The sequence below is a fragment of the Abramis brama genome (genome assembly GCF_963993115.1).
Source record: "Abramis brama genome assembly, chromosome: 12".
In the NCBI taxonomy this organism is placed as follows: domain Eukaryota; kingdom Metazoa; phylum Chordata; class Actinopteri; order Cypriniformes; family Leuciscidae; genus Abramis; species Abramis brama.
The window spans coordinates 6,094,981-6,116,188 of record NC_139974.1 but is presented as its reverse complement, the minus strand read 5'-3'; the positions used below and the strand labels follow the sequence as shown (position 1 = coordinate 6,116,188).

At 36.8% G+C, this 21,208-nt stretch overlaps 1 protein-coding gene and 1 long non-coding RNA gene across 2 annotated transcripts in view; one reads left to right on the top strand and one right to left on the bottom strand.

Moving 5' to 3' along the window:
• Nucleotides 1-21,208, top strand: part of LOC311093554 (CD209 antigen-like protein C) — a 106,026-nt gene that overhangs the window by 59,307 nt on the left and 25,511 nt on the right. The window lies entirely within an intron of this gene.
• On the bottom strand, nucleotides 16,234-17,125 carry LOC311094288. The gene is made up of 3 exons (XR_014608629.1): nucleotides 17,068-17,125; nucleotides 16,693-16,797; nucleotides 16,234-16,368 (listed from the first exon to the last, which is right to left on the bottom strand). It is a non-coding gene; the product is annotated as an uncharacterized lncRNA (long non-coding RNA).

The following is a 21,208-nucleotide window of genomic DNA, read 5'->3' as shown; positions in this document are numbered from 1 at the left end:
AGTTACGCTAGCAGTCACTCACTGTTGTTCTGCCTCTGGATATAGTCCAATCAGCGCCAAGTCACGTTCTGTGGAGTACCGCCTCTTTTTGGGCGATTTCACTCTGGCTGAGAATCGCCCAGAGTGTTCCCATAGACTTACATTCAAAGATATTTTTTTTCGAACTGCAGGCATTGCAATGCATTCTCTATGGGTTCCGGGAGGGCTCGCACTAACGTGCTTTTGTCATCATACGTAAACTTCACTTGTGCAGCGATTGGTGGAAACAAATATACCTCTAATAGTATTTAGCCATAAGCTGAAGTGACATCCAATAATTTCCTCAGTGCATAACTTATTTCACGGACATATTCTCCATCTGTAAATGTTAGAAAGTCAATATTTCCAGTTTGCTGTCATGAGTGGGCGAGCTTTCTGCAAGCTAAACTTCCGTGAACGAGCGCCGCCGCGTGCATGCGCGCCGAACAGACGGAGCGCATTAGGAGCGCAATTATTCTGACTAAAATATACATTAGCACTAAATTATAAATATATTTAGCTAAAATATTTGTTGTTGAATATTTGTTGTTGTTGGTGAACATAAATGTGCTAGAGAATTTCAAACCTACATGTGTATTTTTATGATAGGCCTATTAGCTTTGTTTTTATTTTATTTTAAGTTTAGTAAATTTAACTACTTCTTTAAAAAGCATTATTTTGTTTTTAGATTGTAATGTTGCAATGTTAGAATGTAATGTGACCCCTTTTTTTGGATAGACTGCAGATAGACAGCAAGGTTACACTATGTTTGTTTTTATAACCTTCAATATGAACATTGTTTGTAGGACAATATTAATCAGGATATATATATATTTTTTTATTAAATAGAGTTTTTTTTTTATTCAAATAGAAAAATAATAATTAAATACTCAGATTATACCATACATCGCCATTTAGCCCAAAAATTCAGATTTATTTGGCAATTGGCTATTTCCCAACCCTACCAGCTGAAGTTTTAGCTAAACTTTAGGCTAATGATAGCTACATTATTATCACTGTTATATTGTTATTTAACAATTAGCCTACATTCAGTCCTGGATTAATAATTCAGTTTGTTGCGCCCCCCCAAATTTTTTTAGCACCAGCCGCCACTGGTTAGTGGTTGCTTAAAGGTCCTCTTTGTTGTCTTTTAATCAACATTGTACTTCAGAGTCATTAAGACACTTTGAATCACAGGATTCATAAATACGTTGAAATACATAACATTTAGATACTTAAATCAAATCACAATAAATAAGTAAATAAATCAAGATAGGAACCCTAACCATATGTACAGACATGCTCTAGCCTAATTCACACAACTGGCTGAACTCGTAAGTATACACGAATGGACTTCTTTATGACAAAAGCATGTGTATATATATATACGACATTAAAACATGTAAATAAACATTTGATATGAAAATTAATGAATTTAATACCTAACCTTAACAGTAAATGAGAGAGAGAGAGAGAGAGAGAGAGAGAGAGAGAATACATACAACCGGCGTAGCGTCATAGAACGTCTCTGAAAAGGTTCACGCCCACTTTTAGGGGAAAACAATCCGGCGAGCGCCATACACAGTAACGGATTGAGGACGTGTACTAACCCTTACAAACATGTAATTTGTATTTAAACATTTTTTTCACACAGTAGGCTACCCCTATTATGTATTTGTATTTAATTATTTTTTTTCCACACAGTATTTTTTTATTTTTATTTTATTTTAAATACATTTCCATGTATTTATGCCCATGTCTGCCTGCCATCATCATCAATATCTTGCTGTTATGGAAATATCATGAATTACGGATGATGCTATCGAAAGCTAAATCAGGCTAGTTGTATAGCTGGACAGAAAAGTGCACTCAGTAGCTACTCTAAATATAAAGACATAATATTATACATTTAAAGATGTTTACTTCTTAAAACCGTAGTAAAATCATTCACTGGCTACCTGGTGACTCGATGAGGTACGAGTAAATGTCCGGGTAAACCACTGGGTGGGGTTGATAGGCCAATTTGACGCTGGTAGAATGAAACGGGATATGTTTTTAAGTTGCCCAAATTAAGTTTGTAAATGTATCGTTCACGCTCTATGGAAGGCAGGGTGGACATATAATTACTCGACATATTTCATCTAAGTGATTTCTGAAGTTATACACGTCTGCCGGCTGTGTACGGACGTTGTTTTGTGCCGCTATTTTGTATTGAAGTCTATGGGAAGTCTGGCTTGTTTTCCCCTAAAAAGGGGCGGTTACAAAATTGACAGTTAAGTTCCCGGATGTGCCGGTTGTATGTATAGTTAGTGGTTGCTTAAAGGTCCTCTTTGTTGTCTGAGGATGCACTGCAATCGTCACGGCAGCTCCACTCTCTCAACTGCCAACCAGAATTTGGAAGATGCAGCTGAGCTGCCCAATGTAAACTCACTACAATAATAAAACTTATATATAAAAGTAAATTTTGTATAGTTGTGTGTGGGTTAGTTAGGAAAATAGGAATGTCTCCATCTTCATGGATGATCTCTGGAATGCATGTCTCCTCATCTACAAGTAAGTATTCTTCGTCTGTTTGTGTTTCTGCAGGTTGCTCTTTTTGTGTGCTTTGTCTCTTTCCTCTTATAGGTTCTCTGAGGCTGGGAAATGTAAGTTCTTCAGATGGTTGTCGGTGAGTTGAATCTCTCTCCTTCGAACACGTAGGTTGTAGGTTTTTATCTCTTTTCACTGTACTCTCTGATGTCCTTATCCAGTAGTATGTATTTTCTTCTTTAGACTCAGTGGTGTCATTGTTTGATGAAGTATCTATCAGTGTTTAGACCTCGTCTTTCTGTTCTTCCCCTTTCCTACTGCAGGTTGTATTTTAGATACGGGTGACGGAACAGGTAGGTCAACAGGTAGGTCATTTACAAGGTGTAGCAGATTTCTGTGTAGAGTACGAATTTTTGATGTATCATTTTCTGGACTGACTCTATATACTGGGTTGTCATTTAGTTGTTCTCTAATGATGTAGATTTGTTTCTCCCAGTAAGACTTAAGTTTTTCTGGTCCACCTTTTCTCACCATGTTCTGGACAAGAACAACCAATAGCAATTGTTTCAGCGTGATAATGGAAAAGATGACTTTTCTTCTTTTCTTTCTTTCTTTTTTTTTTTTTTTTAAAGAAATGTGTGTTTAGTTTTATTTGTAGACTATATTATTTGATTAGTTGGTCAAATAGTGTTTTGATGACTGTGAATAAAAATGCAATCCTGCATGGTACACACATACACAATTGTAAGTCCAAACAAAATCACAAAAAGCAAAAAAGTTTCTGCTGCACTTCTCTCTTGAGATTGAAATTATATCCATTATTATTATTATTGTTAATAGTATGATTATATTTTAACATAAATTTAGATTTTTGAAGTGGTGTTTTGATCAAAATATCAAACAATGCTAAAATAATAACCAAATAATAATTAGAAATAATAATAATTCAAAGATTATGTATTTCTTGAAGACATGACATTGATTCAACATACAGATTTTGTAAAAAAAAAAAAAAAATTCAACTTTTTAACGTTATATTAAACATTACATTGTGACAACATTAAAACAACGACTGACATTATTTCAAACATATTTCAACTTTGAGGGTCAGTCATGTGCCAACTACGACTGAAAAGAGAAGTCTGTACTGTTGGCCTCAAAAGAAAACTGAACACAAAACACAATATGCTAAATGAATGAAACTGCATTCTGAAACAGAATTCACTTTATAAATCCCAGTCAGCGGAAGATTGTGCGCACATGCGTCTCCTCCCCGAAATAACCATATATGGAGCTTACAACGCCCAGTTTTACTATGCAGATCCTCATCTGCATATCATTTGCATATAATTATTCATCCACGTGATAACGTTTAACTGTACAAGACGCATTAGGCTACATTAATAAAAATCAAGTAGTTGCCTATCCTTGCCTTGTTTTTGAATACATAAATCAAATAGTGTAAAATACATTTCAGAGAAAGTTTTTCTCAATCTTTTCCACTGGCCGAATTGTATTTTTAATTGATTTATATTTTTAATGGAAACAGATAGGCCTTGGGCATTATTTACACTGAACTATTTTCTCAGACAATCTGGTATTATCATGATAAGCAATTATCTCATTAAAACACAGCACGCCACTGGAAAAGTGTTAAAAAAAACATCGCATCCACAACAAATATTTATATTGATTGAATATAAAAATGTTGTAACTTCTCAGTAATAATTTCATGTTTAAGTGTTTAACTCCATTAATTTGAATGGCATATTTAATCTAAATGTTTATATCAGTAGCAAAACATAGTTTAAATCATTATTTTATTTATTTAAACTGTTATTTGCGTCAGTTTCACTAAACGGCTCAACGCGCTCGCTGACGCGGACATTTAAGAAGGGATGGATATTTGCTTCAAGTGACAGGCTTGGTGAGTGAAATTATATTTGTATTATCTTTCTGTAAATGTTTAATTTTCTTTAGATTTTCTGTCTAAAAGTGACCAAAAAGACATTTAACTCCAGCTCACCATCGGTGTCGTCAAACTGCTCCATCTCCAAAACGTTCGTACGCATGGGTCAGATTTTGCGTGCAGGTGCGCAAATTTTCCCGTCAAGTTTGTTTTTATAAATCACAACTTATGCGTCGGAAGTGGCGTACGCCTCTTTCAGGGCCTGTTTTGTGCGTACGCAACGGTTATAAATGAGGCCCCTGAACTGATGTGCCCCTTTCAATAATTAAAACCCTAACCCTAACCCCAATATTCAAAATCTCTAGAATGACATTGTCACTAACTGACTGACCAGAAAACTCTGGAGTATCTCCATTGAATAAGGGCATATAATGGCTGTTGCTAGGGGTTTGATTTCTTCTACTCATCTCTAAGCCATTATAATTCCATTTTTTTGATAGATTTTGATAGACAGAATTTGATAGCTTCTGTAACCTGTTCTTCATATTGTACAGTGACCATTTTCTGGATATTTTGAACCATTTGTATAGATTTTAAAATAACTATATGGAGATAAGCATTTTGCAGTAACTCACAAAATCGGACCACTAAAAGTTGACACTTTGAATATTTAATGTCAGTGATTAGGGTTGGAACTAATGTCTGCTGAACACCAACACTCCAGGACTGGATTTGAAGAGCCATAGCCTACCACATACACTATATTGCCAAACATATTGGGGCACCCCTCCAAATCATTGAATTCGGGTGTTTCAATCACTTCCATGGCTACAGTTGTATAAAATCAAGCACCTAGACATGCAGACGCTTCTACAAACATTTGTGAAAGAATAGGTCACTTTCAGGAGCTCAGTGAATTCAGGCGTGGTACCAAGTTTCCACCTGTGTAATGAGTCCATTTGTGATTTTATAATTTATAATCTTTGTTATAATACCACTAACAGTTGACCGTGTAATATTTAGTATACTGTATATAATTATTTTAATGATTGTACAGATATGTTATTTACAAGTGTATAGTTTATGATGTAATTTACAAATGCACAAATTATATTTATTACATAATTCATTATATTCACAATTATACTTGTATGCATTTCCCCATTCAGGGCCCATATAGAGATTACCTATGTGGGTACCACCTTGGGCCCATGTAGGCAGCCTATATAGGATTGATTTTGTTTGGCCATGTCTGACCCATTTGGTTTGGCCAAGCGGGCCCCATATGTATTTCCCCATTCAGAACCCATATAGAGATTACCTATGTGGCTACCACCTTGGGCCATTGTAGGCAGCCTATATGGGACTGATTGTGTTTGCCAATGTCTAACCCATTTGATAAACCCAAATGGGCCCCATTTATGTTGCAACACGTTTTGCAACACGAATTGGAAGTAAGCAACAGTAATTTGTAGCTAGTTTGCAGGGAGGGAAAAAACACTGAGTTTGGGGCAATCGGTTCGTAGCTTTGTTTAAACTGTGCGATATAGTCACGAGGAGTGACCAAAATTTCTGACATGCCAGAAATTCATCCGACCATCCAATTGCCGGTCAGGAGAGGTTAATCGCCTCTCGTTTCCCCCTGTACACTGCACGAACACTGCAAGACAAACGACAAAGCTGAAAATCAGCCCGACCCAAAAAAGAGTCGCACGAGTCAGAATTCGGCTCAAAATCGGACGAAAATCGCAGTGTATACCCGCCTTAAGACTGAACCGTTGTTTTTGATTGTATTTGTTCATTATAACATTATGTTGACAGCTAGTTGGCCACCAAAGTCAAACTACTGATAGCTAGCGATAACACTATTATGAAAAAAATAGGCTTTATAAGAGATAATTAAAGTTTACATGATTCTTATGAAGTCTGAGTTTATATTATAGTTTATATTATGAGCACATGTCCAGCAGCACACTATAGGCTATATTAAAAAATAAAAAAAAATAATATACAATATACATAAGTTAAAAATAGTTTAATAGATTCAATTTAAAAACAACTTAGTAAACTAAAAATACCTGAAAAGTAAAACCTATAATAACTAAGCAGCCAGTTTTAGATGCAGAGCATCAAATTCACATATAAACCAGGGGGCGTATTACAGAAACTTCCTATCTTACTGTAAGTCTTAAAGGGGGGGTACAATGGTGTTTCATGTATTCAGAGTTGTTTACAGTGTTAAAGAGATGGATTCTCATGCTAAACATGGGCAAAGTTTAAAAAATATATTTTGGACGAATAACGGAGAATTTCTGTGCCGAAAATCTTACTTCCGGGTTGGTACAAGTTTCGGCTGGTTTTTTTCGATCGTGGATCTAATGACGTAGACGAGAGTGGAACTCCTTATATGAGCATTTCTCTCGGAAAAGCTCGCCCGCGCACACGTCGACCAGAGGAGAGCGAGACCGCGCACATCAACGCGCTTCAACAGGAGATCATCGGCAGCGCTGCATAGGATTTGTTCAAGAATGTCTCCAAAAAAGTGTGTTTTTGGATGTGAGGGAAAGCTTACCGTGTTCAGTTTTCCAAAGAACCCAGTGTTACAGGAACAGTGGATGCAGTTTGTTTTTCCGGGGCAGCAACGGAGTGTAGCAAGTGCGGTTGTGTGTTCTGGTCATTTCAGTGACGAATGTTTTATTAACAAGGCCCAGGTCGACGCTGGATTTGCAAATCGTTTGCTATTAAAACGTGGAGCGGTCCCAGTGATAAAAGACCCCATTCATGTAAGTACAACTGGATCAGATTTCTGTCTTTTGCTGGAAATCAAGCACTACCGCTTGACTCTATAGCTCCGCCTCCAGGACCTCGGCTTTTTCCGGAGAGAATCGGAAAGCTGTATTTTTCTTTTATAAATATAATAAAACTAAACACTTTTTGGAGATATTAAGGATGCACTACTACTCTATAGGTACTCAAGATTAACATGAGATTAGGTGAAACTGTGCATGTTATGTACCCTTTAAGTTATAGGATTAGTTCTCTTTCAAAAAAAATTTTGCTGATAATTTACTCACCCCGATGTCATCCAAGATATCCATGTCTTTCTTTCTTCAGTCGAAAAGAAATTAAGGTTTTTGAGGAAGACCCAATCCTTTAATTTTGTAAGAGTTTGTAATTATTTGTCAGAGTTTTGTTGTCAAAGTGCAGCACATCATTTGGGTGTTCTCAAAGTCATCCACCATTAAACGTCGCTGTTCTTCATCTTGTATCATTAATAAATCTGGCACCATTCTCAGGCAGGGCTATTATTATGTGATTTTTATATTGGCTTTCAAATAATTTTGAAGTTAGGACACCATTGGGGTTGTCCTGAATTTAAGACAGTTTTTAGGATTTAGGATGCTTCTGTAATGCCCTTTTCTTATCTGTATACTTAAGATAAGATTATGCACTTAAGAAATGTCATTTTGTAATAGCTTTTGACCTTAAATGAGGTCCTAACTGAAATTGCCATGGTTACCAAACAGATAATATAGTATTCTTAAGTTAGGATCTTTCTGTAATGCGCCCCAGAGCAAGATTTGGGCAGATTTTTGCCCAACCTCTGCAATTCCTTCTTGTCAGCAGCAGAACAGTTTCAGTACCAGATGGAAAAGGTGAGTGTACTCTCCACCACACACCAGTAAAAAAGCTAACAGAACCGGAGTGCTGAGACCAGCCCGCATCAAACTCCTGAGAAAATAAAGGCGTTGTTGGGCCTTTGCTGGCTGTGTTGATGACCCATGTTAAATCATTGAAAATGTGGATCCCAAGATACTTGAAAATGGAGACCATTTCCACATCTGCTCCTCCGATGAAGAGGGGGTGTAACCTCTCCTCCTAAAGTCCACGACCATTTCCTTCGTCTTCCCACAGTAATGCAGAGGTTGTTTGCTCTGCACCAGTCTTCAAGTTCTTCAACCTCCAGTCTGTAAAAGGACTCGTTGTAGGATATCAATCCCACCACAGCCGTGTCATCAGCAAACTTCACAATATGACTGCCCGGATATTTAGCCAGTCATATGTTAATAGCGTGTACAGCTCAGGACACATCCCTGGGGGGAGCCGATGTTAAGGATGATAGACGAAGATGAAATGCCATGGACTTTGACAGTCTGTGGCCTGTTCAATAAAAAGTTAAAAATGTCATACTATAATGTCATATTTTTACTTATTTTACTCAAATCTTAAGGCTAATAATAATAATATGCTATAGAATAAAACTGCCATATACTGTATATTGAACTATTACATCTGTCCTAATATTACGCTTATATTTCATGCAATTTCTACTGTACTGTAGTTGTAAAAAAAAATGCCACCATATCACATAAATGTCAAATGGTTGTATGAAATACAATGAAACACATTATGCATATTTCATGTACATTAAATTATATTATATTAGGGACGTCTACAATTATTAACCCTGAAAAACAAACAAAAACAATGCAAAAACAAAAACAGTGAGTGAATTTCACAATTTCTAATTAATAGGCCCCTATTAACTATTAACAATTAACAATTAAAAATGTTCAAGCTCCTGACTAGCGAGATTCTTAATAATTTCAGACAGAACCTTTTTCGTACGTTATCGCTCCCTGTTTATTTGTTTATAGAGCGGTCTTTCCCAGATCAATATGGCGGACTCGTTGACGTATCGCAGCAACGGTCAAAGGAGGCCAATGGGACGTCTATGTATTTATTAAGTCTATGGTAACAATGTTGCAAGCACGTAGACAGTGACGTTGCCATAGTAGAAATGCGATGTGCCACAGACATTGCCACAATGTACAGTAAATGTGTTTGCTGCACTGTAAAAAAACAAATCCGTAAAAAAACAGATAATGTACTGGCAGAAAATTACCAGGACATTTTCTGTTAAATTACGGACAATTCCTTCAAATCTAAAACGGAAAATTCTGTATATTAACAGTACATTTTCCGTACTATTCACGGATAATCCATATACAGAAATTTCTATTTTTATATAATTTTATGGCATATCTTTTGGTAGCAAATAATTCAAGAACAATATATACAAATTGAACATGGTTTATTTTTGTAAACATTTTCATGTAAACATTATTAAATGCATTCAATGGGTAAAGAGATATATATAATTACATCAATTAAACAATGTGCAAAGCACCATTAAAAAGTGCTTGTATTGTGGAATACATTTTTAGACAAACAAACAAGGGAAAACACATCACAATACTGTATACTTGCACAATATTGATGTTGCACCAAATAGCTCACAAAAGTCTTTAAAAAAAAAAAATCAAACTGAAAGATTCAAAACATTTTCAAAAGCAAAACAATACAAATACAGAAACAAACAAACAAAACCAAATGGAATACAAAGAGGGCTGCTGCTTTTTACATTAACCCTCTGAGGTCTGAGCTGTTTTCTGGGCCCTGGAGGTGTTCTGACATGCTCTGACATTTCTGGTTATATCTGTTACTTGTGACATTTTCATGGCTAAAGTCTAATTACACTGTATTCAGCACAAACTCTGCTACAATAATATATCAACAGCATGTATGTAAAAGTTTGTAGTTTTGAGATAATGACATTTATGCGTGGTTTTTGAAAATACAAAAAAAAATTCTCACTGAAATAAGGCCATGAAACCCATACTGATTATTTCTTCACAAGACTTTTGGAAATTGTATGACGTAGCCTAGAATATTTGCTGCAAAACTATGTGAAAATCACCCTGACTGCTCATTCAGATAAGACAATATATTGATTTAAAATTTTTACGACGTGTTTTGTGTGAAAAAGCCTTATCAGGGTTCCCACTCTTTTCTTGAAATGATTTTCCAGGACATTTTCAAGACTTTTTCAGCTGCTACAGTGCGAGTCAAGTTATCACAACTAGCTGGGCGATATACCGATATTATCATATCGAGATATATTTTGAAACAGATGTGATATTGTACCTATACCGTTATATCTGTATTATAGTTGTGCAAAGATTGTTGTCTTTCACAATGCCACCTGCTTTCCTCTACTTGCAATGCCACACTACTAAAACAGAAGTTATTCTCTACTTTAGTTCATACACTGGTATTTTACTTGCTGATATCAGTGCACATTTGCCACAGAACTCACATGACCGTAGTTTAGAGGGGCAAGTCCTACCAGCGTACATACTTGCCAACCTTGAGGGGGGGGTGTCGTCATGGCCCGCCAAAAAGGGGTGTGGCTAGCCTATAAAACCCCCTCGCACAGGTTGCACAAGTGATTTCAGTCGACTAGAAGCGAAACCAAGTGCAGCACAAGCACGGCAGGCTACGCAACACTCGTTCCCTCTCTAGAGAGAACCGAGGTTACGTTAGTAACCGAGTGTCGTTCTCTTACGAGAGTACTCTCGTGTTGCGTAAGTTTAGCTTACGCTACGGGAAAACTCCTTTTCTCGAGAATACTGATATAACATACTGCATATTTTCTCTTTTTATTCGCCATGGTCTCTTCTTTCTTCCTTTTCCCCTTCCTCTTCTGCTTCTTTTTCCGTTCTGATTGCCGCGCTTGACTTCGAGGTGTAACCTTTATTATTGTTCGGTCTGAAACGGTGCCCAGTGACGGATAGTGTAGCAATATTGTTGTCCGGGTGGAAATCGGGAGAAATTCGGGAGAAAGGTCGGTCCGGGAGATTTTCGGGAGGGGCTTTGAAATTCGGGAGTCTCCCGGAAAAATCGGGAGGGTTGGCATGTATGCCAGCGTACTGAGATGTCAAATTGCGTACTTGCTACGCAAAATGCGTACATATTGGCAGGTTTGTGTCACGTGGGGCGCTGTGCTGGCTACATGCAGAAATGAAAGCAGACAGCTCCAGCCCAATATTACCAGAGCCTGTCTACGGAGAGCTTTGGCACTTCCTATTAGCCCCATTGTATCAATATTAACCAACTGCAGAACCGCAGAACCATACGTCATAGCAGTGTGAGGACGACAGCGCCAGCCTAACAGTCTGATGCCGGAAGTGGGCGGGGTAAAAACATCTAAGGGGTGGAGATGGGTAGGTTTAGGGGTGGGTTTAGCGGTCAGGGGGTGGAGATGGGTAGGTTTAGGGGTCAGGGGGTGGAGATGGGTAGGTTTAGGTATGGTATATGCAAGGTGGCTATGTATAGTATGCGGTTCCGGCATCAGACTGTTAGGCTGGCGCTGTCATCCTCACACTGCTATGACGTATGGTTCTGCGGTTCTGCAGTCATTGTATCGATTTTGGTTGCAGTTCCATTAGAATTCCACTGGAGGTAATCGCGGGCGAGTGCAGACTGAATGGGAGTCAATGGGGCTAGACGGCTAAATTTGTCTCCCTCACCCGATTGCCATTGAGAAATCTCAGATTTTATTGTAGGTTTTGCAAGTTCAACATGGGTTATAGGTCGAAAAAATTGAATGAACGAGTACTTATGTCCTTTTGATTTCTTACAGGTTGAGTTGTTGTTGCCCATAACACGCTAGCATTCTGCTAATGAACACTGATTGGTCAGTGAAGGACTGATTACAACCAGAGATACTGCTTGATGGCATCGTGGCATCCGAAGCGGGACCAGAAACAAACAAAACAAAAACTCTTCTAGCGCGTGTGTTTACCTGTGTCAGCTGTGTTGTCGATGCCTCGAGAGAAAAGAAAGTGCAGAGCGCGAAAACACCAAAGTGACTGAAGGATTGCCGTAAAGCAGCATCTCTGGTCGTACGATGTGTATGACGTTATTGACATTTTAAAAGACTTTTTAAAGCAAATAAGTGACTCATTTGAAATAACGAACTTGAGCGCGCAAAAGATGCGATATGTGAACAGGCCCTTAGACATTCTCTGATATTACCCGTTGAAGGCAGCTGAAAACAGACATACATGCGTAAAATGTTTAACCCGTTTCATCCACAAGGAGGGAAAATTATTTTCCAGGACAACGCAAACGTTTCCAGGACATTTTACTTTTTTTCCCATTTTCCATGTGTTTTCCAGGACTGGAAAATTAGTCTTTCATTTTCCAGGTTTTCCAGGTTTTCCAGGACGCGTGGGAACCCTGCTTATGCGAGAGCTCATTAATATGTAAGCTTTTCTCACCTGAGAAAGACAAAGAACCTCCCCTAACGGCCCTATTAGGAGCTATCAGGCCCCTATCATTCTGAGCAACCTTGCACAATACTGTAAATGAGGAGATTTAAAAAAGAATGGCTTTTAAATTGTTTGGATTTATTTACAACACAACATAATCCAAAGATACACAACAAATGCCAAAAAAGCTCTTCAAAGACAGAGACCTTTGTGCCATTCCTAAAAACACTGTACATACCTTTCATTTCCAAGATTTTCACTTTACCATGTTCACGTACTGAGACTCATGTGAATGTTGAAGTCCTCAGTGGCATCTGGGACCTGAAAAAAAAAAGTGAACATACTGATATCAAGAGAAAGGCCTGCACGATTTTGGAAATAAATATTAGATTTTTCTGGTTAAAATTGCTTTTTAAAATTCCTTTTTAAAATTCACAGAATACACACACACACACACACGTTTCCAACGATATATAATATAATGAACACCAGGTTTGTTGTGCCTTGTAGGCATAAGGTATATGCGCAGTGCGGATAAAATAATAATAACAATAAATAACCTATAGCAGCCTATAAATCTTCCAAAAGATTTCAGTAACAACTAAGCTAGAGAAAAATATATTGATTATCATGTTACTTCAAATGTTTCCATCCGTTATGATGATATGAAATGAGATAATAATAAAAACATGAAGCCGTTTGGTGCGTTTTGCTTTCATCCAAAATATGATACATTCAAACGCGATCGCTTGCAAAATATGATACATTCAAACGCGATCACGCTCAAATATAAAACATTATGGTTACCATAAACATATATATGTTTGAGCAGATATCCACAAACACAGTAAACACGGGTCTAAATATTATAATATTCCCCATATATCTAGCAACAGTTCAACTGCAACGTGACATTTATGCAACAATAACAAACTAGGCTATGTAAGAATTTCTTACCTTATCTTTCTTGTCTTCAGATCGCGTTCTTCTTCTTCTGAGGTAGCCTAAATCCAATGTAAGCTCAGGCACGTCTTTCAAACTCGACGAAAAGTGAAGTGAAGTGTTTTGTTGTTGAGGTAACGAGCGCGTTCGCGTTCCATGTGGAGATTTGCATGTGAATATCTTTTGCGCGAGTAGGCGTGGCCAAATTAACTGTAATGAGCAAGCGTTTGAGAAGCTGGACATCTTGTTGGTTTTATACAAATTACGTAAACAGAGAATATTTGTTTTCGTTTTGAATCCGATTATTTAAAAGTACACACTTAAATGTTTATAAAGGTATATGGCTCATAAATGTGTGACAAGTATTCGCTGAGTTTTGTTTCAGTTTATAGACGTGCTCAAGAAAAAAAAGTTCACCGCGACAGAGGCAGAACGCACACCCTGTTTATTTTCTTTATTTTACAAAAGCACAATGTTTTGATTTGATTGTAAGTGGACACATACAAAAGGAGAAATATCACAGATTCTTTTTTTATATTTCTTTTTTCTGTATGACCATAAATGATGGAGTAATTTAAGTTTATAGTGCTACAATGTGGAGAAAATCCGGCAAAACGCGCCCGCGCGTTTGTCGACCTCAGAGGGTTAAAAAAAGCTTTAGACTAATAGTTAATAGTAGAGGGAAATGTTACAGTGTTGATGCCATTTTTTTGTAAGAGAACACAATATTCCTTAAAGGGTTAGTTCACCCAAAAATGTAAATTCTGCCAGTAATTACTCACCCTCATGTTGTTCCAACCCCGTAAGACTTTAGTTCATCTTCGTAACACAAATTAAGATATTTTTGATTAAATCTGAGAACTGGCTCACTCCTCCATAGGCTTCTATGATATTGAAACTTGCCGGCACACAAAGTTAGTAAAGACAATGTTTAATATAGTCCTAAAAGTGACTATAGTGGCTCAACCAAAAGTTTATCAAGCGACGAGAATACTTTTGTGCACAAAAAAATAAAATCAGAGGTCCACACTCAGAGGCCCACATAGAAGAACATGAATAGTTGGTTATTTTAGGGGTTTTTTTGTGCAGAAAAAGTATTCTCATGTTACTTTAATGATGTCTTTACTACCTTTCTGGAGCTTGAAAAAGTGGTAGTTGCTTAAAGGCCGTGTTGCAGGGTTAATTTTTCAACGAATTTGTGCAATTTACTTGTTGGTAATAAACATTTAAACTGTTATCCATTGTATTTTATGTTGTTGGGTATCACAAAACGGAATATAATACGAAAAAGTAGGTACTATCTTACAGCGGCTTGCAATTCTCCTTTCCACCACAATGCATTGCATTACGTCACGTTGGGGAGAGAATTTAATAAAGCCCGCCTTGAGAGCATTGAGAGTGACTAGAGAGACGAGTAACTTAGTAGACGAGACGAGAGTATTCAGATAGCGCAGATTATAGATAAATAGATAAATACATAGACATAGATAGACAGACAGACAGACAGATATAGATAGATAGATAGATAGATAGATAGATAGATAGATAGATAGATAGATAGGCTAGTATAGAGAGAGATAGGCAGACAGCCAGTTAGCATAACGTTAGCATAGATAGCTAGCAGCTAGATAGATAAATATATATATAGAAATATATAGTAGGTAGATTGACAATGGTGAACTACTGTGTTTGTGCTGAGTGTAAAAACTCTGGATGCTGAGTGAGGCACGTCACATCTGGTCGCTGGGTGAGCTCCTCGACCAGGGACCAAAACGCACTCACTTCCCTACACAGCACAAGCTTTCTAACGCAGTTTCCATGGGACGGCACCGCTCACACAAGCACCTGCCAAACACAGCGGCAGACACGCGGCGGCTACGTTTGCAACAACATTTTCACCGGAGGAAGAGATAAACGCTAAGAAACGCCCATATAGCTAGCATGATGCCTTCTATTTCTAGATGACAAAGACAAAGTTTACCAGTACTACGTCTACAACACTATGACAAAGGTTAGCTGTACTTATCTGAACTAACGTCATGATCACTTCTACTAGATATAAAGAAAACGTTGATTTTTCACTCTGTGCTATTCAATGACAGTAAAAAAAAAAAAAGTGCCGTTAGTGCACGGCTGCTCGTAGACTATTTTTTACAGTCTATGGTAGACTAGCTCCAGTGCTCATTTCTGCGTTGCTAAATGAACTCACCAGGACACTTCACCAACTCTCCACTCATTCTCCTCGGACCATGCATTTAATTATTAAGTATTTACGACATTGTGGTGGCGTTCAAGTGCGTTTAACTCGTAAATACGATCTATACGAGATGACTTGAACGCACCATAATACTAGGCTGAGGCTACCTTTCCTCCACTTCTCCCCAACGTGACGTCATCACCGAATTGCATAAAAAAAACGTTAATACCAAAAACGTAAAAAACTGGTCTTTAAGACCATTTTTATGACATTTTAAAAATGATATACATATCTTGAGTGATTTATGTACCCATTAATCTACAGTGGTGGTTAACCTGCAACATGGACTTTAAGCTGTCAACAGAGGAAGAGAAAGCTCTCAGATTTCATTAAAAAGATCTTCATTTTTGTTCTGAAGATGAACAGAAGTCTTGCAGGAGTAATTAATGACATTATTTTCATTTTGGGGTGAATAACTTGCGTGAAAAACTTTCCTCCTTCGGTACGTTGTTAAAGGTCCATTTTGAGATTTGACAAAAGCTTAAACTTTACATGGATTTTCGAAGTTGTTCATACAGGAACTTCAGAAGTCTTTGAGGAATGTGTGGACGTTTGGTTTCCTTCATCTCAGCCTTTTCGACCTTCGTTCAGGATTTCTGCACAGGAAATGGATATATGAAGAAAAAAATGGATATGTTTTTAGCTACACAAGAAATTAAATGAAGGAAACTGAACTTCAAAGTATAATGCAGACCAGGTTGAGGTTGAAAAACAATCGTACAGTGTTTTACGTTCGTTAAATTATCAACTGCCATCCCTAATTCTTTCAAATTCAAACACTGTATAAATTCCAATTGCATGTTATGTTAGCTTGTCTGCTCAACTATACCTTATAATGTGTTTCATTATTTTCAACTAAATAAACAGTAACACAACAACATGCTAGAGATAAATAATTTAATTAAAAATGTGTTGCTTACCTTTATATGAACTCCAGGATAAGTGCCATGTAGCTCACTGCCTCAGTGGGGTAGGAGATGTGGTCAATAACTTCTTGAATGACAGCAATCTTGAATGCCCATCATCTTAAACAAATAAGATATTACAAAATGAAAAACATTACACAATCACTTCAGAAAACCGCTCCAAAAATAGTTTAAATATTCCCTATACAATTTGTTTTTCTACTGACCATATAAGCATACAAATCTTTGAAGGGGGTATTCAGCAACCGACTTTTTCTATAAACATTTAAATTTAGACTTTAAATTTAAACGTGTTTTGCCAATATTGAACACTCATAATGATTAATAAAAAATAAAATAAAAAAAATGCTAATAAAACAAAATACAAACCCATAAGGATGGTGGTGGTGCTTGGGATGCACAGTACAGCAGCAAAGTCCTGTCAATAGATGAGAAAAAAACAGAAACACTATGAAACAAACTAATGAGGAAGCTGGTAAAGAATGACTAACCTGACAGGCAGAAGTATAGATAATAATAGCAGTCACGTTAAATGTAAATTAATATTTCAAGGTTATTATTTGGTCTTATTAGTCATGTGTGTCTAAAAATAAGATTTTATAAAATAAAATCAAGACAATAAAAAGTCTAACGTAAACATAACTTCAAGTTACCACATTTGGCAGAAAAGGTTGATCCAGCTGAACTGCATCTTCACATACAGTTCACGTTGTAACGTTACTGTATCCCCAGCAAACACATTTACGTTGTGGCAACGTCTCTGGCACGTTGTATTTCTGCTATGGCAACGTCGCTGTCTACGTGCTCGCAACATTGTAACAACGTAGAATTGTAAGACGTGACAGGGCTGTAGCAACGTTGCTGCGCGACATTCAGCAACTGAGAGACGACATTCTGACAATATTTTTATATGGTGTATTTTGTTAGATAATTATACTTTTTATCGTTTATTGTTTATCTATATTATTATTTAATGGGGCTATCAACACCTGCAAGTGTAGCCTACACTTTGAAGAGTAAAAATGACAGAAGGTTTCGTTAATTCAACTTTATTAAAACTGCATATAATCAAATTGCACTTCCAAAAGTCATACATTTGTGAAAAAAAAAAAAAAAAGAAATAAAGGAATATACAAATTTATTTTAAGTATAATAAATAAAACATAAAAAGAAAAGGCAGATCAGAACATTTAAAGAACAAAACCGGGTCTGTATGGCGGACAGTAGCCGAAAGCAGGTGTCACCGGGGAAACATCCACAAATTCAGAGGAGCAAAGAAACGAATGAGACTAAATAGCGGAAAAATCAAACGAAAAACTAAACAGTGCGAGCGATGCTACATTAATCACATTATAATTAAAGTTGTAGGTTGTGTTTGATAGCTGAGGTAGGCTAAACGCAATACTCACGTATCCTTGCTCGATGATGAATGAGAACACAATGAGCCCAACAACAGGTGGTTGGAATTTAAAAGGCTGATTTTCGCGCTTCAGGGCAGTGACGAGTACATTATGTAGTCCAGTGGTTGTCAAGACAGCGTTGGTACAACCTTAAGCAATGGCCCTGAACGGTGGTTTAATACCAACATTGTGACAACGCTGTAACAACCTTCACCACACAACGTAGTTATAGCAACCTTTTGGCCATGTTGTTAAAACGTTGTTAGAAGGTTGGCTACGTTGTGCCAACGTTCTGTGTTTGCTGGGTCGTCTTGCAACAACAGAAACACAAACAAACTAACTTTATGAGGAGGGAGCTGGTAAAGAATGACTAACGTTACAGGCAGAAGTATAATAGCAGTCGTGTTATGTGTAAATTAATCTTTCAATGTCATTATTTGGGGTTTAAAGTCATATAATATGTGTCATGTGTCCGTGTGTCGTCTAAAACAAGACAACAAAAAGTCTAACGTAAACATAACATTAACGTTAACTTACCTCATCTGGCAGAAAAGGTGGTTTGTTTTCCTTGACCCAGCTGTAAAATGACTGCATCTTCACGTATCATGATGTATCTTCATGCCTTTTAAATCAGCTAAGTCTTGAATGGCCTTTCCTTTTCCTGACGATTCCTCTGGTAACGTTAGCTTGTATGAAGGCATTAGCTGCTAAACTGCTCCAAAAACACAAGTTAACTTACTGCACGTCTTTATCATAACTGGTTAACGGATGCGCGCCGCACGAAATAAACCGCACCAGCGACAAATAAAAGTCAATAAACCAGTTACAACGAGGACACTATAACATACAATAAGGGAACTTCCACGAGTGTGAACTAAATCGTTCAATGTGTGACGATATGCATAAAATGATAAACGCGACGGCTCCGACATTCATTTGCATAACAAGCCAGATTTCAAATAAATAACGTTAACTTACGTAAACAGCTTATTTGACATATAGCTAAATATAATTTTCGGTTTTACCACAGAAGTGTCAGAATGGCTTCCACACATCCGAAATCCGACTTTAAAAAGAAACTTTGGCTGCTGTCTGCGTGTGTAATGGCGCTTGCATCTCAAACTTTTCGCGCCGATCAGGTTATGTTTCCCACAATGCAACTCGTAATGCAAAATACGGGTAAAAGACCTGTAAAAGACAAATACGGAAAATTCCTTCAAAATAATATGGTACATTGTACTGTATTTTTACGGAAATTTTTTACAGTGTGGGAGATTGCATCATGTGTACTGTGCAAGCTTTTGAATGTTTGTCTGAGGTGAGAAATGCAGTTATTCATGTGGATGTGTCACTAGGCATTGTTTAGTGCCAGGTTTGCTGCTCATAGCATATTTTTGTGTGTGTGTGTTTTTAGCACCAGTTTAAGTTGCATTAAGTTTGTATTTTTTTTTTTTTTTTTTTTTTTTTTTACTTTATGTGGAATGCACCTTGTGAAATGCAGATTGTAAAATAAACCGCAGCGCAGATTGTAAAATAAACCACAGCTGACATTGGGAAAACTACTCCATTGTACTGAGCCTTCCTAAATTCTCCCAGGCCTCTCGACAACACACTACATGACACTGACCAAGTTGAAATTACTTTTTTGTTATTGTTAATTTTGCTTAACTTAAGTAGAGTTTACTTAATTCCATTTGTGAAATTTAATTAAATAATATGCGTGCAAAAACTTTACTTATTGTTTTGTTTTTTTCAGGGAAGGCCTGAATTAAAACTTCTTTGCGACCATTGAGGACATTTTAGGAATCAAAATGTTAAGCTGGAAAAAACATGAAACCCTTTTTACTTCCATAACGCAGCATATTTCTGAGTTAAACTGAATGAAAGGCAGGAATTTTTGCATCTGCAAATGATTTATTAGTTTAGAAAACACTTTTATCCAAAGTTACTTACAAATGAGTGACCTAACAAACATTTTATTATAAGAATTAACAGTATTTGCAGTACATAATGCCAAGTCTCAAGTATAAACTAGATTATAAGATGAAGCAGAAGTTAAATGCAGAGAAGAGGAAGTTCAGTTGATTATGGTTGTGGTTTAGTTTTCTCTAGAAGTGTAACTTCAGCTATATTTCTTGAGAGCTGTTTTTATTTTGACCTTATATAGTCTCTGCTCTGAACCATGTGTGTCTTACATCTTATCTCACTATTAAAACGGGTCAAATATGGGCAAACACAGCTGTTGGGTACGGTGTTTAGGACATCCTTAGATCTCACTCATATGACGAAAAGGCTTCATGCCACAGACTGACAGGATTCAGGTCTCAGGAAAAACAACATCAGGTGTCAGGTCTCGGACAATTAGGCAGAGGTGGAAAGAGTACTGAAAATTTGTACTCAAGTACAAGTACCGTTACATTGCTGAAATAATACTCAATTACAAGTAAAAGTACTGGTGTCAAAAAAGTACTTAAGTAAAAGTACAAATTACTCTTCTCAAAACTCAGAGTACTAGTTAGGCTACTAGTTACTTTTTAGCTGGCGATAGTTAATGTATTACCAATAAATATTCAACCAAATCTTAGATTTATGTAGAAAATAGCTACTTTTAATACGTTTTTACCTTATTGTCGAAGGACATTAATTAGTGGTCATGATACTGGAATTTCTAACTTCAATATAGAAATATGTCAGTATTCAGTAGGCCTAGCCTATCATTTTTAATACCATCGGGAAAACTACCACATAGCCTACTAAATATTTTAATATCTACATTTTTGTCCATCCATTTTGTCAAGGCAATCATTATTTTCAAGCATCGAAAAGCACTCATTGTAACAGTGATCTATTTGAATGGAAAAGTTTAATTCAAGTCTTCTGAAGAGACACGTCCACTTTATACAGTGAGATTTTAATTTAGGCTTTTGTTTACATATTTAAACATTGATCAATAACCATTACAATCTAACTTAAATATTTACTCACTCAGTGTATTTGTCTTTACAATAGGGTAACGTTAACTGTTGCAATAGCTCACACACAGCACAAGGAAGCTTGATTTCAAACTGAATTTAATTTGCAAAAAAGACTAGATTTTTCATAACTTTTGA